Genomic DNA, 23,952 nt, shown 5'->3' with positions numbered 1-23,952 from the left:
AATCAAACAGCATTCTCTATACCTACCATAGAGTCATAGAGATGTACAGCACAGAAACAGACCCTTCACTCCAACTCATCCATGCCGACCAGATATCCGAATCTAATCTAGTCCCATTTGCCAGCACTTGGCCCATATCCCTCTTAACCCTTCCTATTCATATTCCCATCCAGATGCCTTTTAAATGTTGTAATTGTACCAGCCTCCACCACTTCCTCTGGCAGCTCATTCCATACATATACCACCCTCTGTGTGAAAAGGTTGCCCCTTCGGCCCGTTGTAAATTTTTCCCCTCTCACCCTAACCTCTATAAGGTCACCCCTCAGCCTCCGCCACTCCAGGGAAACAGCCCCAGCCTGTTCAGCCTCTCCCTAGGGCTCAAATCCTCCAACCCTGGCAACATCCTTGTAAATCTTTTCTGAATCCTTTCAAGTTTCACAACATCCTTCCTACAGTAGGGACACCAGCTTTGCCCTTCACCCGAAGAGGAACATACTGTCTCGGGACTCTTGTTATCTCATTTCTGAAGGCTTCCCATTTTCTAGCCGTCTCTTTACCTGCGAACATTTGCCCCCAATCAGCTTTTCAAAGTTCTTGCCTAATACGGTCTAAATTGGCTTTCCTCCAATTTAGAACTTCAACTTTTCGACCCAGTTTATCCTTTTCCATCACTATTTTAAAGCTAATAGAATTATGGTCACCATAATTTGAAGGGTTCCTCTAAGCCTTTTCTTTCACTGAAATCACAGAGCTGTTTCAAATGCCCACCGAACATTAAGCACTGATGGTGCCTTTTACCACAAAGAAAGAGGACTGACTTGTGCAAATACATTTCTACATGGTCGCAATCAGTGTCACTCTGTCAATGCACTGTGAGATGCCATTCTAATCCAATTTCATCCAACATCCCCTTCCCACAGTCTCACCGAACCTCCCATAATAACATTATGTAACACTTCATTTGGTGTTCTGACTGAGAGCCCCAAAGTGCTCCCCCACTGACACCACAGACACTTGCCCTGCCTATCTTCAAAGATTCTAAATTCTATTCTAAAGTTTTGACCAGGTAGATAACAATATGGTGTATTTAAGTATGACATCTCACAAGAAACCGTCCTGATGTATCTGAGATGTAATGTAAGTAGCTACCAAGTACCATTTAAGTAGCGAAAAGAGCAGAATCTTTCGAGGGATCTCAGCAACATGGGCACTGGTGCAATATCTGATAGGATCATGAGCTAGCTTCCCATTTTACCAAATGCACCGATGGTGAGAAAACCTGATGTGGAAATCAGAGACAGTGCTGGGTCACTTTAGCTCATTGCTTGCTCTGGAAGATGTCCACATTGGCCACCAGTATCTCAGAGCAGGTTCCATGGCACTGGCCTCAGGCACCCCACGTCCATGGAGATCGGTATTTGAGATGGGTCAGCCTCTTGGAACCCTCATAGCACATCTCCGATCCCCTTACAGGACACTTCTGCACTTCAATTCTATATTGCTACAGCGGATAGCAAGGTGGCTCAGTGGTTAGCACTGCTACCTCACAGCACCAGAGACCCGGGTTCAATCCCAGCCGTGGGTGACTGTCTGTGTGGAGTTTGCACATCCCCATCGTGTCTGTGTGTGTTCCCTCCGGGTGCTCTGATTTTCTCAGGTTCGCTGGATTGGCCGTGCTGATTTGCTCATACTATCCAGGGGTGTGCAGGCTAGGTGGGTTGGCCATGGGAAATGCAGGGTTATGGGATAGTGAGTTTATGGGCTCTTCGGAGGACTTGATCAGCCTGCTTCCACACTGTAGGAATTCTATGACTCCATTTCAGGCTGCACCAGTGAATCTCATTGTTGATTGCTACAGCAAGGACACTGTGCACTCAGGGGAACATAGCCCGGCCATGGAGTGGACTCGACTGCAGGTCTGTGCTCTATGTTTGCTGTCATAGCAAAATTGAGGGGTGTGTAGGTTAGGTTGATCTTAGATTAAGATAAACGCTTGGCACAACATCGTGGGCAGAAGGGCCTGTAATGTTCTATGTTCTATGTGGACAGGTTGGGTGAATGGGCCAAAATTTGGCAGATGAAGTTAAATGGGGGTAAATGTGAGATTTTCCAAAACGAAAACAGAAAGTGCTGGAGGAACTCTGACAGCACCTGTGCAGAGAAAGCAGAGTTAATGTTTCAGGTCCAGTGACCCTTCTTCAGAGCTGATTGTAGTGAGGAAAATGTTACTATAAACTGAAGATGGGAATTGGAGGGTGGGGGGGGGGGGGTAGTAAACGATAGGTGAAGATAGAGACAAACAGTTGGATATACTAAAGGAAATGGGTAAAGGTCAGCCTGGGAGAATGAATAGGGACCATTGGTAGCTGACAATGTTTGGTTGTGGTAGCAGCCCATGTGATGACAAGGCCTGGTGTGTGGGGGTTGGGAGACCTGCTGAGTTTCTCCAACAATTTCTGTATTTGTTTCGGATTTCCAACATCCGCAGTTCTAATGCAATCTCACTCACTGACGTTCTTGACAAAGATTTCCTTTTCAAATCTTTATCCAGTTCACTCTTGAAAGGTATTAACAAACCTGCAGCCTTTCTGGCACGATGCTCTAGGTATTAAGAAGGGCCCTCAGTTTACCCTCTGGTGATGTTGGTGAAATTGTTTCCTCAGCAAAGCTTTTTTTGCTCTCAGTCAGAACACTGAATGAAATGCTACTTAATATTATTATGGGAGGTTCGGTGAGACTGTGGGAAGGGGATGTTGGATGAAATTGGATTAGAATGGCATCTCACAGTGCATTGACAGAGTGACACTGATTGCGACCATGTAGAAATGTATTTGCACAAGTCAGTCCTCTTTCTTTGTGGTAAAAGGCACCATCAGTGCTTAACGTTCGGTGGGCATTTGACACAGCTCTGTGATTTCAGTGAAAGAAAAGGCTTAGAGGAACCCTTCAAATCTGATCCAATGAATAATAATTCCAGCCACCTTAGACATCGAAAGCCTTCATTTCAGACAGTGAATGGTTTACTGTTGAAGGAAGCATTGAACACGGTATTGGGTTAACCACTTACAACAGTACTGATGATGAACCCCACCCTGTCCATTCAATCTACTTCAGAACCAATCTAACAGCAAAAAGTCTGAATAACTTTGTTCAATGCTTCATGATAGGTAACACATCGTCTGGATTTAAAAGATAAAAAAAATTGGCAAAGATGGAAGAGAAAAATGAAAAGTAGAAGGAAAAGATTAGAAAAACATTGACTTCCATCCAAAGAGAAAAACATTAGGATCAGTGGATTAAAGATTAATCAGAGAGGTAGCTCTAATAGGAGGATAGAAAGAATTTCAGAGCTCAACTTTGAGACTTTAGTTTGAAATTGACAGTGGCTCAGTGGTTAGCACTGCTGCCTCACAGCACCAGGGATCCAGGTTCAATTCCCGCCTCAGGCGAACTGTCTGGGTGGAGTTTGAACATTCTCCTCGTGTCTGTGTGGGTTTCCTCCGGGTGCTCTGGTTTCCTCCCGCAGTCTAAAGATGTGTGGGTCAGGTGAATTGGCTACGCTAAATTGCCCGTAGTGTTAGGTGCATTAGTCAGAGGGAAATGGGTCTGGGTGGGTTACTCTTTGGAGGGTTGGTGTGGGCTTGTTGGGCCAAAGAGCCTGTTTCCGCACTGTAGGAAATCTAATCTATTTTAAAGTAGCATAACGGATGAAAAATCAACATAGTTTGACTCGAGTGAAGTGGAGTGAATGAGACATGTTTTCAGGGGTGGAAATGTAGACTTGAGATCGCCCAAAGCACAGTTGGAATATTCAGGATGAGCTACGGTCAGTCAAAGGACTTACCTTGTTATAATTTTTATTTTATGTGCTGTGGAAAAAGATGCTGTATTGAGGTTTTAATCCCTAGAATCATTGAGGAAAGCTTTTCGTCATGAGCAAAAAGGACATTCATTTCCTTACAGTGTGTCTCCCTGGGCTTATTTAAAAGTGTAGATGATTCCAGAAGGTTCCAGTGGTTTTCTACTTCCTGCAGCTCAAAATAAAGTAAACAGCTATTCATATGTTATTGATTCTGATCTGACAACAAATTGAGTACCTGTTCAGCTGCAATTAAACAGATTGTCATGTGTTATTGTTGCTGTTTCACAGACAATGTTTTGCTCAACATTTCAAAATTAATCTACAGTGAGTCCTCAAGGAAAAGAGTTTAATTGGAAATGGGAAGGATATCGAGTATCATTATGGATTACACTGTAAAACTCTCCAAAACAAACAGTCAAAATGCTGGCTGTATTAGTGATCACTACTTGCTCAGTATCAATTCTGACTGTCACTGTCCTCCCAGCTCTGATCAGCAAATTTATGATCTTTTACGTCTGATCACTGAGTCACTGATCACTGAGCCACATGCAACAGAGAATAAAGCCATTCAGCCCATCGTGCTAGCTCAGATTAGTCTTCAGACATGTTGAAATGATAGGCTGAGGCTCACAATCAGCATTATTGCACATGGTTAAGGCAATGCACATGGTTTTGTTTAACATTTCCTTCAATAGATAACCATTCTTGTTTGAAGCAAAGGTTTTTGATCACTGATGGGGCCAAAACTATTTATTCACTTGACATGAATTGGAGAACTCCTCTACCTTTTTCCGATCATGTTCTTGCACTAATTGGGATGTTTTGCTCTGTTAAAGGTGCTATATAAATGCAAGCTCTTGTTATCCTAGTCATCTGATGTTTGGTACCCTTCAAGGTTCTCCCTTAATTATCTCCTCACCAGTCTGAAGAGATTGATCTTCTCCCGTTTCTGCCTTCAAGACCGACCTTTCTTTGTTATTCATGTAAAACCATCCCAATAGCCATTTTGGTGATTATTACTGAATCCTTTTCAAAGATTTCTGCTGTATTGCTGATTTCTTAATGCCCACAGTTCTCTTACGTAGCCACAACTGAACTTCTCTTTTATACACAATACCCAGTTTTGATCTTTCACATCCAAGCAATGTATTGTCTATTAGGAACATGCCAACAAGGCATCAGAATAGGCCATTTGCCCCCTCTTGTCCATTCTGTCATTTAATAAGATCATGGCTAATTTCTGATTGTAACCTCAAGTCCACATTCCTGCCCGTTGTGATATTTATATAAGTGTGGACTTTAACAATCCAATCACATGACATGATGATGACATCTTCAGGCATTTGAGAGGGAAACAGCTCAGTGTAACCTTGCTGCCCTGCAGAGTGAACACCTCCTTTGTGGGCGGCACGGTGGCACAGTGGTTAGCACTGCTGCCTCACAGCGCCAGAGACCCGGGTTCAATTCCCGCCTCAGGCGACTGACTGTGTGGAGTTTGCACGTTCTCCCTGTGTCTGCGTGGGTTTCCTCCGGGTGCAGGTCAGGTGAATTGGCCATGCTAAATTGCCCGTAGTGTTAGGTAAAGGGGTAAATGTAGGGGAATGGGTGGGTTGCACTTCGGCTTGTTGGGCCGAAGGGCCTATTTCCACACTGTAAGTAATCTAATCCTTTGTAAAGGTGTGGTCGCTAGTCCTTCTTCAAACATAGCACAGGAAGAAAACTCGAAATGAGGATTAAAAAAAACAGTTTTGAGATCCACTGAGCAATCCAGTGATTCATCGAACAAAAACGTTATGGTTCTTAGTATGGATTTTGGAGCATTTTGAAAAAACAGCTAAAGAGAAAGAGTTTCACTCCAGTGCTGAAATGCAGTCCACCATGAGGGAACTGAGCTACAGACCAGGCCAAACCCCTTCAAAATATTCAGCAGTTAGTCTTAGACTCTAACTTTACCTTATTTTATCGGTGAATGTAAGGTGTTGCAATTCAGTTGGAGAAACTACCGGATTTAAAGTGAAAAATGCTTTATTCAGCCACTACAGTTAAAATGCAACAAAAGAAAGAACGGATTGGAATAATTTCACTCTATTAGAAAACTTAATAGAATAACGATTGCTAATTAACTGTTTCAAGATAGTAACAACCCATAAACACACCCCTTGGCTAAAGGCAAATTCAGAAACCGACTGTCTAACACACAGCTCCCTTAAACAGGCAAAGAACCCCCAGCTCACAGCTGTAACAGAGAGGGACAAAAAATAGCTCCTACCTCTTCAAGACCCAAACAGCAACTGCTGAAAGCTAACCTAAAGATTCTAGCTCTGTGAGACCTTGACCACACCCAGTCAGGCCACTCCTATTGTTGCAACTTGAAAAAAAACACACAAGGCTTCACAAATTGTTTACCTTCTCATAGACTGCTCACTGCCTCTGCCTTAAAGCCTCTCTTTAAAAAAAAGTGGAAAAAAATGACCTCTTAAAGGGTGACACAGTGGCTCAGTGGTTAGGACTACAGCCTCACAGCGCCTGGGACCCAGATTCAATTCAGCCTCAGGTGACTGACAGTGTGGAGTTTGCACATTCTCCACGTGTCTGCGTGGGTTTCCTCCTGGTGCTCCGGTTTCCTCCCACAATCCAAAGATGTGCAGGTCAAGTGAATTGGCTATGCTAAATTGCCCGTAGTGTTAGGTGCATCAGTAAGTTTAGGGTTGGGGAATGGGTCTGGGTGGGTTAATCTTCGGAGGGTGGGTGTGGACTTGTTGGGCCGAAGGGTCTGTTTCCATACTGTAGGGAATCTAATCCAAAGCTACAGCATCGTCACAACACTGAGTAACAAGTACCTTACACAAAAAGAAACATGAAAAAAGCAGAAGAACTGTGCATTGCAGGAAATCAGAAGCAAAAACTAAAGCAGAAATTGCTGGAGAAACTCAGCAAGTCTGGCAGCATCTGTGGAGAGAAAGCAGAGTTAGCAGTTTGGATCCAGTGAGCCTTTTTTCAGATAGGAAAATATTTTGAGCGAGAGGATAGATTCAAAAGAAATAGCGGCCTCAGGAATAATCTGTTTTAAATGAAAAAAGTGAGGTAGTTCTAAGTTTTTTGAGGTGCATTGTGCTACATGGGCCCTTGCCGTGAAAGAAAACCAAGTAAAAAAAGGGCAGGAAACTTTGGTGCCATAGGACTATAGGATGAAAATACAGAGAATTGGAAATCCTATGCAGAGAGATTTAACCAGTTCCTAATTACCAGAGCGCAGTGGCATTCTAAACCACTGCGCTGCCCAATACATTGGAGGCAGTGCATTTTGAGAAGATTTGTAGCTCAGGTTGAGGTGCTGGATGTTGGTTTGCTCACTGAGCTGGAAGGTACGTTTTCAGATGTTTCGTCTACCTACTAGGTAACATTTTCAGTGAGCCTCTGACCTAGTAGGGTGATGAAACATCTGAAAATGAACCTTCCAGCTCAGTGAGCAAACCTACACTGAAAACATTGGACGCACTAAATAGGACAGAGGTCATCTTCACAATCTCCTTGGGATGAATGCATTCTGTGAAGAATTGCATCTTTTATTCCACGCCAGTAATCAAACTGCATTCAGGAGCTGGATGGCGGACGATACTAAATTCTGATTGAGACTCCTAGGGCACACAACGGAGACAGTATTGATGGGGCACTCCCTGAGTACTGGGCTGTAAGGTAATTTGAACACAGCAAGTTCCTGCTATTCCAATAAAGTTGGGGGACCTTTAGCAACCACCTGAGACCACAGATGGGTCATGGTTTAATGCCTTAGCCAAAAGGCAGTACTGAAGTGTAAAGCTAGATGCACCTGGAATGACACCTCGACTCACAAAATTCTGACACAAAGATGAGCACGCTCCTGGCTGAGCCACAACTAACACATGCTGACATTGCAGAGTTAGCTCCTCAATGAACATAGCAGAAAATAAATGATAATTGGATCAAAACAGTTTCAGAGCTGAAAATGTGTTGCTGGAAAACCGCAGCAGGTCAGGCAGCATACAAGAAACAGGAGAATCGACGTTTCGGGCATAAGCCCTTCTTCAGGAATGGCTTATGCCCTTCAATTCCTGAAGAAGGGCTTATGCCCGAAACGTCGATTCTCCTGTTCCTTGGATGCTGCCTGACCTGTTGCACTTTTCCAGCAACACATTTTTAGCTCTGATCTCCAGCATCTGCAGTCCTCACTTTCTCCTCAAAACAGTTTCACCCCCACATCCCTGCCATCTTTATGTTAAATAACTAATTGTATTACAGTAAGGCTACAGCACGAAGGATCCTGCCAATGCTTCTGTCGCTGTGTTCTTTTGAATGTGTTGCCAACTTCACTTTCAGACTCTCCCTTCAGTCCACTGAAACATAACACAATCACCAATTGTTTCCTATTGCAGAAGGAGGCCAGTCAGCCCATCATTTGGTGCTAGCTCTCTGAAGGAACAATTCACTTTGTGGTCATTCCAAATCTTCTCCCTCAAACCCTCCTGACCTTGGTCAGGCAAAAAGGGAATGCTGGATTTAGATGGCTCAGGTCCATTCTGGGAATTCCTGGGGAGGCGCCTCTGCTATGAAAGAGGGGAAGTTTGTCCAGGGATCTTTGCAACCAGAAGGGAAGAGGAGTGTATTGAAATTACGCCTTCTTTGGAAGTGGGCAGTGCGGTTGGATTTTATGTTTAAGGACCCATCAGCAGAGCCGGTCAGTTTGAATGATGAAGGATGTAAAATAAATGTTGGGGTGGGGTGGCAGAAGGATGGTTGAGGGTGTAGAGGGTAGGGTATTAGGTGGGTGAATGAGGAGGGTGCCAGACAGGCGCCTGGGACCCAGATTCAATTCAGCCTCAGGTGACTGACAGTGTGGAGTTTGCACATTCTCCATGTGTCTGCATGGGTTTCCTCCTGGTGCTCCGGTTTCCTGAGTAAATATTAAACTTAAATATGGGCGGCACGGTGGCACAGTGGTTAGCACTGCTGCCTCGCAGCGCCAGAGACCCGGGTTCAATTCCCGCCTCAGGCGACTGACTGTGTGGAGTTTGCACATTCTCCCCGTGTCTGCGTGGGTTTCCTCCGGGTGCTCCGGTTTCCTCCCACAGTCCAAAGATGTGCAGGTCAGGTGAATTGGCCATGCTAAATTACCCGTAGTGTTAGGTAAGGGGTAAATGTAGGGGTATGGGTGGGTTTCGCTTCGGCGGGGCGGTGTGGACTTGTTGGGCTGAAGGGCCTGTTTCCACACTGTAATCTAATCTAATCTAAATGAATCAGAACCCACCAAAATCTCCAACTTCAAAGTGTTTATGCATAGTATTCAAGATGCAGAATATTGCAAATCACTAATTTTCCACTTTGAGTCAAAAAGTCCTTACAGTGTGGAAACAGGCCCTTCAGCCCAACAAGTCCACACTGACCCTCTGAAGAGTGACCCACCCAGACCCATTCCCCTACTCTTTTATCCTATATTTACTATTATCCTATGACTAATGCACCTAACCTACACACTACGGGCAATTTAGCATGGCCAATTCACCTAACCTGCACATGTTTGGATTGTGGGAGGAAACCAGAACAAAACCCACACAGGCACAGGGAGAATGTGCAAACGTTACACAGTCACCCGAGGGTGGAATCGAACCCAGGCCCCTGATACTGTGAGGCAGTAGTGCTAACCACTGAGCCACCATGACCTTTATGGCAATCCCCTCGGAGTCAGCTGTATCAGGATTTCCTCATGGTGCTGGGCTGCATCTATCATTTATGCTGCTGAATTGATCAACCAGTGATGAGAATGTCTGGGCCAGTGAAAGCCTCAGTTGAAGCTCCCTTCATCTCAGGCAGTTTATCCCAGATCTTAACCACACACAACAGAGAACAGAGTTTATCACATCATCGTCGTTTAACCTGAACTGGATGATTTCTGGATCGGGATTCTTCCAGCAACGGGAATTTAGGCAGAATGATCCAGGTCAATCCTGTTTTGTATGTTTTACATCTTAATTTTATACGTAATCTTGCACGGTGGCTCAGTGATTAGCTGCCTCACACTGCCAGGGGCATTTCAACCTTGGTCAACTGTCTGTGTGGAGCTTGCACATTCTCCCCGTCTCTGCATGGGTTTCCTCCATGTGCTCTGGTTTTCTCCCCCCAGTCCAAAGATGTGCAGGTTGGGTGGATTGCCCATGCTATATGGTCCATAGAGTTCAGGGATATGTTGGTTGGGTGGGTAAGCCATGGTAAATGCAGGGATATGGGGTGGGTCAGGGTGGGTTGCCTTTCAGAAGGTTGTGTGGGCTGGGTTGAATGGCCTTCTTCTACACTGTAGGGATTCTAATCCCAACTCCCCTCCATGTGCTCTGGTTTTCTCCCCCAGTCCAAAGATGTGCAGGGTGGGTGGATTGCCCATGCTATATGGTCCATAGTGTTCAGGGATATGTTGGTTGGGTGGGTAAGCCATGGGAAATGCAGGGATATGGGGTGGGTCTGGTTGGGTTGCCTTTCAGAAGGTTGTGTGGGCTGGGTTGAATGGCCTTCTTCTACACTGTAGGGATTCTAATCCCAACTCCCCCAGTTTTGGGAATTAAATTTGTCTTCAATCAATAGCTTCCTTCTTTCAGATAATTGCCTCATTTATGTGAGGGTTGTGATGGACATTTGCCCAGCTCAGTCTTTTTGGATCCTTACACTACTTCTTCCCCAAAGCCTTTGTCCTTACGATTATTTTGTCGATAATTGTTTTCACATTTGCGTTTACTTCCTGCCCCATCTCCCCCAAAGTATCTGACTTCACAGATCAGAAAACTCCACGACTGTCTGAACGTGTTGTTGTCAGACTCAAAAGACCAGTAGACTCCCCTGTAACCCTTGATTCTTGACCAGGATGGCCTTTCTTGAGGCCTGTTGTGTCATGAATTTCAGCTTCAATGTCTGGTTGGTCGAAGTTTATAACTCATGGGCATTTTTTTAATGTAATGGAGTAAGATCAGTTCTCTTTATATGATGTACCTTCTGATGATTACCATCTCTCTTTTTGATCATGCATCCACACTTTCTGACTTTAACTTTGGTATGCTCCCTATACAATGGCTTCTATTGTAAATATAGGTTTATTGCTTTCAGTAAGACCTCCCTTTATCTTGAAGTCGGTGACAATCCTGGACTTCTTGCCAGTCTCCCATGGAGAACCTTACTGAACATTTTACTGAAATCCATATAGATCATGTCCACTGCTCTGCCCTATCAAGCCCCTTTATTATTTCTTCAAAATAGTGGTTGCTTTTGCTTTCAAAAACTTCTAGTGGTTAAATAAAATAAATCCCTGACACTCACTTTGAAATGAGCAAATAACAATTTATTTATGGAACATTAACAGTGGACAAATTAACTAAACTACTAACAAACCAAATAAATCCTTTCTAACTACTGACTATTCTTGAATTAAACAAGATTCTAACGGTATGCTGTTCCAATAAATGCAAGTATGACTCATATAAAAAGAAGTATAATTTAGTTTCTTGAAATTATCGCCAGGTTACACATCTTCCGGAAAGTTCTGTACCTTCCCTGTTGATTCTTCTGTGAGGAATGCCTTCTCTACCATTGATACTGTTATTATTTAGATAGTGCTTTCTCTTAAACATAGAGGACGCTGTGAGAGCCAGTGATTCTCTCAAGAGCTGAGGACCATTAGCTCTGGAGGATGGCACTTCACTCTGGGCTTTTTGGCCAACTGCCTCCTTCTTTTATGCCCCTGATGACGTTTTAATATTTCTACAATAGGATTGGTCCTATGTTGTCAAAACCATCTGATTTAAATTTAATAGGGTTTTTTGGTGTCCCAAGCACCTGGTTCTAATTGATTGGCTCAATTCAAAAGCCTGTTGTCTTGGTAAACAAGCTGCTAATTGGTCTGCTAACTGTACAAATATTTCAGTTTGGGCTTTCTGTGTACTTGTAAATTTCCAAGCTGCTACTCATATACATTCATTTTAAATCTTGAGCACAGAAAAAACACAATCTTTTAAAGGGACCACGTAATGCATTTCTCCCTAGCACTTTACAAACACCAACTTTTCAACAGCATGTACATACGCGCACACACACACACTCAAACACACATACACACTCTCAGATTGGCTGTTCATTAATAAGTCAGCCATGACATTTTCAAGGGCACTTTAGGAATGCTAGTTACTTCTTTCCATCTTCATAGAATCATCGAATCATAGAGATGTACAGCATGGAAACAGACCCTTCAGTCCAAATCATCCATGCCGAACAGATATCCCAACCCAATCTAGTCCCACCTGCCAGCACCCAGCCCATATCCCTTCAAACCCTTCCTATTCATATACCCCTCCAGATGTCTCTTAAATGTTGTAATTGTACTAGCCTCCACCACTTCCTCTGGCAGCTCATTCCATACCCCCCTGTAGCTCAAATCCTCCAACCCTGGCCACATCTTTGTAAATCTTTTCTGAACCCTTTCAAAAGGGAAGGGAAGCTCTCTAAGTCACCTGAGTGGCCTTGCAAAAACCTCTCAAACAATGTCATTACTGTTTTGGAGACAGACTAAAAATCTTTAGTTTCCTTACTTGATGACAAGAAACTCACGAGAATTCTCCCAAGAATCCAAAGATCCCAATGGAGATTGATGACATTTACTAACGGGGAACTCAAACAACAGCAGATGTGTTCTGTTGATTATCCTACACAACTTACCTGAAGAGACTGAGTCATGCTGTCAGTCAATGGTCGACCAATGATGGGTAAGTCTAAACAAGCTCAACGAAATTTGTCACACACAAATGCAAGATGAGGAAAGTATCCAGGTTCACCAATACTGCACACAAGGTTGGCTAGTATAACACCCTAGTAGTACAGCCACTTCCTTAGAGTCATAGAGACATAGAGATGTACAGCACGGAAACAGACCTTTCAGTCCAACTCATCCATACCGACCAGATATCTTAAACTAATCTAGTCCCATTTGCCATCACTTAGCCTATGTCCCTCTAAACCCTTCCTATTTTATATTCATCCAGATGCCTTTTATAATGCTGTAATTGTACCAACCTCCACCACTTCCTATGGTAGCTCAATGCATACACGCACCACCCTCTGTGTGAAAAAGTTGCCCCTTAGGTTTGTTTTATATCTTTCCCCTTTCACCCTAAACCTATGCCCTCTAGCTCTGGACTCCCCCACCCCAGAGAAAAGACCTTGTCTGTTTATCCTATCCATGCCCCTCATGAGTTTATAAACCTTATAAAATCAGCCTCTGACGCTCCAGGGAAAACAGCCTCAGCCTAATTAGCCTCTCCCTATAGCTCAAATCTTCCAACCCTGGCAACATCCTTGTAAATCTTTTCTGAACACTTTCAAGTTTCACAACATTCTTGCGATAGGAATGAGACCAGAATTGCACATAACACTTCAAAAGTGGCCGAAGCAATGACCTGTACAGCTGCAACATGACCTCCCAACTCCTGTACTCAATACTCTGATCAATAAAGGAAAGCATACCAAATGCCTTCTTCACTATCCTATCTATCTACGACTCTACTTTCAAGGAGCTACGAACCTGCACTCCAAGGGCTGTTTGTTCAGCAACACTCCCCAGGACCTTACGCTTAAGTGTACAAGTCCTGCCCTGATTTGCCTTTCCAAAATGTGGCAAATGACATTTATGTAAGTTAAACTCCATCTGCAACTCTTCAGCCCATTTGGCCCATCTAATTAAGATCCGGTTGTAATCTGAGGTAACCTTCTTTCCTATCCACTACACCTCCAATTTTGGTGTCATCTGCAAACACACTAATTATGCCTCCTACATTCACATCCAAATCATTTATGTAAATGACTAAAAGCAGTGGACCCAGCATCAATCTTTTTGGCGCACCACTGGTCACAGGCCTCCAGTCTGAAAAACAACCCTCCACCACCACCCTCTGTCTTCTAACTTTGAGCCAGTTCTGTATCCAAATGGCTAGTTCTCCATGTATTCCATGAGATCTAACCTTGCTCATCAGTCTCCCATGAGGAACCTTGTCAAACACGTTACTGAAGTTCGAACATTGAAACATTTTATCATCATGATTTTTTTTAGTGTACGTCAAAGGGCGAGTTATCACAGTTGTGCTCTGGGAAGACATCTGGGAGAAATTGCTTCAAGGCTACAAATGGATCACAAAATGCAGAGTGTGGCCTAAGCCACCCATATGGTGGCCACGGACTTCAAAAATATGGAAGAAATTATTTCCAATTGCCAGATATGCCTAATACATTGACTGAAGCACTACGATTGACCATATTTGCAACCAGGTCATGGGGATGGGCTTATCTTCAATGGCAGGTCATGATGGACAGTTATAGACTATGCTTCAGATGGATTGAAGCTAAGTGGTTGTGTGGCAAGCAACCATCAAAAGAAGAAAACTTTTAATTCATTGTATTAAGTATTGTGTGATAAGGGGCCACAATTTCCTGATTAATAATTCATACGTTTTGCAAAAAGCATCCTCCGATGTTACCCCGAATATTTTCATTTCAACTGTGAAGTCGAATAACAAAGTCATGACTGTCAAGTCATTCTTGAGAAAGAGTGAAGATTTTGAAACTGCACGCTTGAGTAATTGCTTTAACATGTGCATTAACATCACCCGAATTACTGATGGGGTGAGGGGGCAACCTCAGCTTTATAACAATGCATGTTTGTCTGTCTGTGTGTGTATGCAAGCCTGTGTGTGCATATTTATCTGTGTGTGTGTGTGTGTGTGTGTGTGTATGTGTGTTTGTCTATGTGTGCATGTGCTCGTTTGTCTCTATGTGTGTGTGTATCTGTGTCTGTATGTGGGTGTGTCTGAATGTATGTACATGTGTGTGTGTCTCTGTGTGTGCATCTCGTGTAACTTTGTGTGTATTTTTCTGTCTGTATTTGTGTCTGAGTGAATGTGCATGTGTGAGTGTCTGTGTGTATCTGTCCATGTGTCTGCATGTATGTTTGTCTGTGTGTGTGCGCGTGCATGTCATAGAGTCAGAGAGTCACAGAAGTGTAAAGCACGGAAACAGACCCTTCGGTCCAACCCGTCCATGCCGACCAGATATCCCAACCCAATCTAATCCCACCTGCCAGCACCTGGACCATATCCCTCCAAGCCCTTCCTACTAATGTACCCATCCAGTTGCCTTTTAAATGTTGTAATTGTACCAGCCTCCACCACTTCCTCTGGCAGCTCAGTCCATACACGCACCACCCTCTGCATGAAAGAGTTGCCCCTCTCACCCTCTAGCTCTGGACTACCCCCACCCCGGGGAAAAGACCTTGTCTATTTACCCTATCTATGCCCCTCATGATTTTATAAACCTCGATAAGGTCACCCCTCAACCTCCGATGCTCCAGGGAAAACAGCCCCATCCTGTTCAGCCTCTCCCTACAGTTAAAATCCTTTAATCTTGGCAACATCATTGTAAATGTTTTCAGAACCCTTTCATGTTTCACAACGTGCTTCCGATAGGAAAGAGACAGGAATTACACACAATATTCCAAAAGTGGCCTAACCAATGTCCTGTACAGCCGCAACATGACCTCCCAACTCCTATACTCAATGCTCATGATCAATAAAGGAAAGAATACCAAATACCTTCTTCACTATCCTATCTACCTGCGACTCCACTTTCAAGGAGCTATGAACCTGCACTCCGAGGTCTCTTTGTTCAACAACACTCCCAAAGACCTAACCATTATACGTATAAGCCCTGCTAAGATTTGCTTTCCCAAAATGCAGCACCTCACATTTATCTAAATTAAACGCCATCTGCCACTTCTCAGCCCATTTGGCCCATCTGATCAAGATCCCGTTGTAATCTGAGGTAACCTTCTTCGCTGTCCACTACACCTCCAATTTTGATGAGATCAGCAAACTTACTAACTGTACCTCTTATGCTCACCTCCAAGTCATTTATATAAATGATGAAAAGTAGTGGACCCAGCACCGATCCTTGTGACGCATCACTGGTCACAGGCCTCCAGTCTGAAAAACAACCCTCCACCACCACCCTCTGTCTTCTACCTTTGAGCTGTTCTGTATCCAAATGGCTAGTTCTCCCTGTATTCCATGAGATCTAACCTTGCTCACCAGTCTCCCATGGGGAAACCTTGTTGAACACCTTACTGAAGTCCATATAGATCATGTCTACAGTTCTGCCCTCATCAATCCCCTTTGTTACTTCTTCAAAAAACTCAATCAAATTTGTGAGATATGATTTCCCACACACAAAATCATGTTGACTATCCCTAATCAGTCCTTGCCTTTCCAAATACATGTACATCCTGTCCCTCAGGATTCCCTCCAACAACTTGCCACCACCGACGTCAGGCTCACTGGCTTGGCTTTACCACCTTTCTTAAACAGTGGCACCACATTAGCCAACCTCCAGTCTTCCGGCACCTCACCTGTGATTATCGATGATGCAAATATCTCAGCAAGAGGCCCAGCAATCATTTCTCTAGCTTCCCACAGAGTTCTAGGGTACACCTGATCAGGTCCTGGGGATTTATCGACTTTTATGCGTTTCAAGACATCCAGCACTTCCTCCTCTGTAACATGGACATTTTTCAAGATGTCACCATCTATTTCCCTACATTCTTTACCTTTCATGTCCTTTTCCACAGTAAACACTGATGCAAAATACTCGTTTGGAATCTCCCCTATCTCCTGTGGTTCCACACAGAGATCACCTTGCTGATCTTTGAGGGGCCCTATTCTCTCCCTAGTTCCCCTTTTGTCCTTAATGTATTTGTAAAAGCCCTTTGGATTCACCCTAACTCTATTTGGCAACGCTATCTCATGTCTCCTTTTTGCCCTCCTGATTTCCCTCTTATGTTGTACCCCTACTGCCTTTGTACTCTTCTAAGGATTCATTTGATCTCTCTTGTCTACACCTGACATATGCTTCCTTCTTTTTCTTAACTAAACACTCAACATCTCCCGTCATCCAGCATTCCCTATACCTCCCAGTCTTTCCTTTCACCCTAACAGGAATATATTTTCTCTGGATTCTTGTTATCTCATTTCTAAAGGCTTCCCATTTTCTAGCCGTCCCTTTACCTGCAAACATCTGCCCCCAGTCAGCTTTTGAAAGTTCTTGCCTAATACCATCAAGATTAGCCTTCCTCCAATTTAGAACTTCAATTTTTAGATCTGGTCTATTCTTTTCCATCACTATTTTAAATCTAATAGAATTATGGTCGCTGGCCCCAAAGTGCTCCCCTCAGTCACCTGGACAACAGTGAGGTTCTCCAGATGCTGAGATCAGAGTCCAGATTAGAGTGGTGCTGGAAAAGCACAACAGGTCAGGCAGCATCCAAAGAGCAGGAAAATCGACGTTTCGGGCAAATGCCCTTCATCAGAAATGAGGGTTGAATTGAGAAATAAGAAAGGGATGATCACCTTATTGGGATTGTACCCCCTAATAGTCAGAGGGAAATTGAGAAACATTCCTGATGAAGGGCTTTTGCCTGAAACATCAATTTTCCTGCTCCTTGGATGCTGCCTGACCTGTTGTACTTTTCCAGCACCTCAGTCACCTGCCCTGCCTTATTTCCCAAGAATAGATCAGGTTTTGCAACTTCTCTAGTCGGTACATCCACATACTGAATCAGAAAATTTTCTTGTACACACTTAACAAATTCCTCTCCATCTAAACCCTTAACACTATGGCAGTTCCAGTCGATGTTTGGAAAGTTAAAATCCTCTACCCTTACCACCCTATTATTCTTACAGATAGCTGAGATCTCTTTACAAATCTGTTTCTCAGTTTCCCTCTGACTATTAGGGGGTCTATAATACAATCCCAATAAGGTGATCATCCCTTTTTTATTTGTGAGTTCATCCCAAGTAACTTTTCCAGATGTATTTCTGGGAATATTTCCTTGAGTACAGCTGTAATGCTATCCTTTATCAAAACATCACTCCCCCTCTTCTCTTGCCCCCCTTTCTATCCTTCCTGTAGCATTTGTATCCCGGAACATTAAGCTGCTAGTCCTGCCCATCCCTGAGCCATGTTTCTGTAATTGCTATAATATCCCAGTCCCATGTTCCTAACCATGCCCTGAGTTCACCTGCCTTCCCTGTTAAGCCCATTGCATCGAAATAAATGCAGTTTAATTTATCAGTCCTAACTTGTTCCCTGCTTTGTCCCTGCCTGCCCTGACTCTTTGACTTGCTTCTTTTCTCATCTGTATCAGTCTCAGATTGACCTCTTTCCTCATACTCTCCCTGGGTTCCCCCCCCATCCCCGCCTACCGACACACACACATCTTTATAGATTAAATCCTCCTGAGCAGCTCTAGCAAAGCTACGTCCCAGTATATTAGTCCCCTTCCAATTCAGGTGCAATCCGTCCTTCTTGTACAGGTCACTTCTACCCCAGGAGAGATTCCAATGATTCAAAAATGTGAATCCTTCTCCCACACACCAGCTCCTCAGCCACACATTTCTCTGCTCTATCCCCCTAATCCTACTAGCACGCAGCGCTGAGATCAATCCAGATATTATTACTGTGAAGGATCTCCTTTTTGAATTCCTGCCTAACTCTCTATATTCTCCCTTCAGAATCTCAACCTTTTCTCTTCGTATGTCATTAGTTCCAATGTGCACAATGACCTCCTGCTGGGCCCTCTCCCCCTTGAGAACAGTCTGCACCCTCTCTGAGATAAACTTGATCCTGGCACCAAGGAGGCAACACACCATTCTGATTTTTCACTGCTGGCCACAGAAATATCTATCTGTGCCTCAGACTAGACAGTCCCCTATCACAATTGATCTCTTGAAACCCGTTGTACACTTCATTGCATTAGAGCCAGTCTCGATACCAGAAACTTGACTGATTTTTGTTACATTCCCCCTGAGAATCCATCACCCCCTACATTTTCCAAAACAGCATATTTGTTTGAAATGGGGATAGCCACAGAAGACCCCTGCACTTCTTGCCTACACTCTTACCTTTCCTGGACCCACTCTACTCATTACTGCAGACTTTCTGTAAGGCCACACTTAAAAATTTCACTTATCTGTTTCTGTGCTGTGACCTCTCCAAACAAGTTCCTCCAAGATTAGTTGTGAATTTCACTGTTTGTTAATTTTCCTAGACACACTCTGATGTCCAGCGATGATACATGAATTTAACAGCAGAGGCATAACTGCGCTGGTTCACTGCTGTGTCAGTTAGCAGTGTGGGTTTCTTTCTCTCTCTCGCCTGCACTGACCTCACCTTGTGCTGCCTTTGTCTGTTCCTCTCCCTTTTAAAAGTGCTGTTGTTTTGACTGTTTTTTCTTCAGAGTTCCAAAGCAATGCAACAGCGTATGAAACAGTAATTGCTGCTCCTGGAATTTGAGGAAATCACCTCCAACACCTAAAATACCTCAAAAAAGGAGCAGCTGGTACAGCCAGAAGTTTTCCCGTCCTCCATCTTGGATTACCCAGAATTCTAATTCCTGCGTGCATGTCTGAGTGTATGTGCATGTGTGAGTATGTGTGTCTCTATGTGTCTTGTGTGTATGTGCTCGTGTGGCGTGTGCCTGTGTATATATGGTAAGTCCTCCAATGCTAACCAATGCAGTTAGAAGATGGGAGGGAGTGGGGAATGTGACGAACAAGGTGATTGACATCTAGTAGTTTACAGGATCACACTCTATTGTCCTGTGTCTGCTATGTGGGACACCATTTCCTCTGTCTTTATTGGGTTAGCACCTCAGAGAATGCACACAGACGTTTTTTGCTGTGGATGTGAGTCTTTCCCTAGCAGAGAGGCTTGTCTGATACAGCAAGTCTTGTATGACCTCCTGTAACATAAGAACCTGGATGTGGATATCATGCTATTAAAGATTCCAACAAAGGAGTTAGTAACAACTAACCGTTATATGCAAATATTAGATTCTTGAAATGCAACAGTGTCTGAGCTAAAATTCAGCAATTCGATTGTAAAGAATGGCCTACTTCCAGTAGGGTGTCTTGCTTCAAGTGATCCGAGTAAAATGGAGCCTGGGATCCTCAGGCCAGATGCTGTGATGTAGTGATGATGCCATGAACACATCTCTTAATGATACACATGATGTACTGACCGTGAGACATAACACAAATACTATTTGCTGACTCTCTTTGGCATCTCCTGATGAACCCATTCCACTCAATGGCAGGAAGTAGGAGGCTAGGCCCTCATTTAGTGTGATTTACTCTGGGAGCTGTTTGCCAGGTGGTGGATGGTTTTTTTTGGGGTGGGGGGTGTGGAGGGTGGTAGGTGTCCAGTTTGTGTTGGGATGGGGAGGTTACTGGCAGCAGGCTTGTGCTTGGGGGAGGGTGGAGTGTCATGACAGAGCCTAGTTGGTGGGGAGAGGGGGAAGGAGGATCCAGAGGCAGGCCTAACTAACCATAGTTAGGGGCAGTGGGAGTGGGCCTGAAGCAGGAGCTGGGAACCTGGCAGCTGGCCTGCGTCGGTGAGGTGGGGTCAAGGGTTGAGTAGCAGTTCTCCACCAGACCTGCTGGGGACAGAGGGGGCAGGACAGTGCTCTAGTAACAGATGGATACCTGAGTGTGGGGCGGGGGGAAAGGGATTTGGAGCATGATAGAGCCTGCCTCTGGATCCTCATTCCCCCTCTCCCCACCAGCTAGGGGTGTTGGGCAGAGGTGTGTTTGTTTGGTGGAGGGTGGTGTGGAATGTTGGGGGCAGTTTGTATTTTTGTAGGGAGCAGTGGATCAATGGTGCTAGATTTCTCTCTTAGTGTTGGAAAGGACGGGGGGGTCTGCTTGGACTAGAGTGAGAGAGGAAAGCACCTCTGGCAGTTAACAAGGTATGAGTTATTTCACCAACTTGTTCCAGGGTACACTGATATGACGGGCATGTTGTTGAGGAGGATCACCTCCTGCAAGATGCTAAGCTGTTCTTCCCAAAAGCCTCGATGAGATGGGTGGTACTCTTCAGTATTAACCCCTTCAGACCTCCAGAAATCAGACGGGGGACAGAGCATAAGGGACATCTAATACAGGAAAAGTGGCAGATGGCATTTAATTTAGATAAATGTGAGGTGTTGCATTTTGGAAAGGCAGATTGAGGCAGGACTTATAGACTTAATGGTAAAGTTCTGAGGAGTTTTGCTGAACAAAGAGACCTTGGGGTGCAGGTTCATAGTTCCTTAAAGGTGGAGTCACAGGTAGATAGGATAGTGAGGAAGGCATTTGGTACACTTGCCTGTATTGCTTGGTGCATTTATTATCGGAGCTAGGATGTCATATTGCAGCTGTACAGGACATTGGTGAGGCCACATTTGGAATTCTGATCTCCCTGCCATAGGAAAGATGCTGTGAAACTTGAAAGGTTTCAGAAAAGATTGATGAGGATGTTGCCAGGGTTGGAGGGTTTGAGCTATGAGGACAGTCTGTACAGGCTGGGGGTTGTTTTCCCTGGAGCGTTTGAGGCTGAGGGGTGACCTCATCGAGGTTTATAAAATCATGAGGGGCATGAATAGGGTGACTAGCAAAGGTCTTTTCCCCAGGGTAGGGGAATCCAAAACCAGAGGGCACGAGTTTAGGATGAGAGGGGAAAGATATAAAAGAGACTTCTTCATGTAGAGAGTGGTCCATGTATGGAAAGAGCTGCCAGAGGAAGTGGTGGCGGTTGGTACAATTAAGAGGCATTTGGATGGGTATATGAATAGGAAGGATTTAGAGGGATATGGGCCAAGTGCTGGCAAAAGGGACTAGATTAATGCAGGATATCTGGTCGGCATGGATGAGTTGGACCAAAAGGTCTGTTTCCATGCTGTACAACTCTATGACTCCATCTGATTTGATTTATTATTTTCACATATTCCGAGATACATTAAAAAGTGTTGTTTTGTGTGCTGTACTGTCAATCATATTATAAAAAGTGCATCAGTGTAGCAGTGTCGCACTGTTATGAAAGGCATCGTTTTGTTTCTGGGAAAATCTTTGGACCTTCTTAATTCTCTCGACAAAATGAATGCAACCGGCTGGAGGTTCCCCTAATTCCTGGGTCTCTGCCTGCAAAAACCTTCCTTTCCCATATTCACTAGTCTCACCACAATACTGCCTCCTCCAGCCTTCTGTGCCTTCGGAGTTAGAGGTTTTAATCTGTCCAGCAGGAAGAAAGCTGATTACAAAATGACCATTCATGGCCGCTGTTGAGCAGTGTTTTTGCTCGTGAGTGGATGAAATGTCTGCGAGTAATTTTAAATAATTGCTTCGCTGAGCAGAGAAAAAAGAATCATTTCTCTATGCTTTCTTGCAGCCGCTAAATTGTTGCTCCTCAACTACCATATCTGCTCATCTGAAGTAAAACAGAAATAACAGTAGTTTTCGAACAAAGACTAGGGTCATGAATGAAGAATCGGATACAATAGCATTAAGAGTCCTCCTTAGTCTGGGTCATGGAGAAAGTGAATAATTGGAGAGAGAATTCTACCCACCTAGGAGACATCCATCTTGCAAAAATGGTAACGATTTAGCTGTCAGTTATTTCTTCACCTGTAAATCAGCCACTATTTTCCAAAGAAGGCCTTTGTGCAATTTTATATCAGGATCGACTGGCTGATCCAGTCAGACAAAGTTTACAGTATGGAGGTTGTGTCAGATTCCCTGAGTCTTGCAGTGTGGAGGGTCTATCACATTCCCTGAGTTTTACAGCAAGGTGGGTGTGTCACATTCTCTGAGATTTACTGAATGGAGGGTACATCACATTCCCTGAGTTTTACAGTATGGAAGGTATATCACATTCTCTGAGCTTTACAGTATAGAGGGTGTATCACATTCCCTGAGATTTATTGTATGGAGGATGTTGCACATTCTCTGAGTTTTACAGTATAGAGAGTACATCACATTCTCTGAGTTTTACAGTATAGAGAGTACATCACATTCTCTGAGTTTTCCAGTATGGAGGATGTGTCACATTCTCTCAGTTTTACAGTATAGAGGGCATATCACATTCTCTGAGTTTTACAGTATGGAGGGTATATCACATTCTCTGAGTTTTCCAGTATGAGGATGTGTCACATTCTCTCAGTTCTACAGTAGGGAGGGTATATCACATTCTCTCAGCTTTACAGTATGGAGGGTGTATCACATTCCCTGCGTTTTACTGCATGGAGGATATATCACATTCTCTGAGCTTTACATTACGAAGGGTGTATCACATTCTCTGAGTTTTACAGTATGGAGGGTATCTCACATTCTCTGAGTTTTACACAGATGATACGATGATAGGATGATACGATGTATATGGAGGTTGGTGGGGTGGTAGGTGAGGACCAGTGGGTTCTGTCCTGGTGGCGATTTGAAGGGCGGGGCTCAAGGGCGGAGGAACAGGAAGTGGAGGAGATGCAGTGGAGGGCATCATCCAGCACATCTGGAGGGAAATTGCGGTCTTTGAAGAAAGAGGCCATCTGGGTTGTTCGGTATTGGAACTGGTTCTCCTAGGAGCAGATGCGGCGGAGGTGAAGAAATTGGGAATATGGGCTGACGTCTTTAAAGGCCAGGGTGGGAGGAGGTGTAGTCTAGGTAGCTGTGGGAGTCGGTCAGTTTATAGTAAATGTCCGTGTTGATTTGGTCGCCCGAGATAGAAGGGTACATCACATTCCCTGAGTTTTACTGTATGGTGTATGTATCACATTCTCTGAGTTTTATAGTATGGTGGGCGTATCACATTCCCTGAGCTGTACTGTGTGGAGGGTCTGTCACATTCTCTGAGCTTCACAGTACGGAGGTTATATCACATTCCCTGGGCTTTACAGTATGGAATGTGTATCACACTACCTGAGTTTTATTGTATGGAGGTTGTGTCACATTCCCTGAGTTTTACTGTATGGAGGGTGTATCACAAAGTTTTACTGTATGGAGGGTATATCACATTCTCTGAGCTTTACATTATGAAGTTTTACAGTATGGAGGGTGCTACACATTCTCTGAGTTTTACAGTATAGAGGGTATATCACATTCCCTGTGTTTTACAGTATGGAGGGTATCTCACATTCTCTGAGTTTTACAGTATGGAGAGTGTATCACATTCCCTGA

The sequence above is a fragment of the Chiloscyllium plagiosum genome, chromosome 24, assembly GCF_004010195.1.
Source record: "Chiloscyllium plagiosum isolate BGI_BamShark_2017 chromosome 24, ASM401019v2, whole genome shotgun sequence".
Classification (NCBI taxonomy): Eukaryota; Metazoa; Chordata; class Chondrichthyes; order Orectolobiformes; family Hemiscylliidae; genus Chiloscyllium; species Chiloscyllium plagiosum.
The sequence above is the reverse complement of the archived record's forward strand: the minus strand, read 5'-3'. Positions refer to the sequence as shown.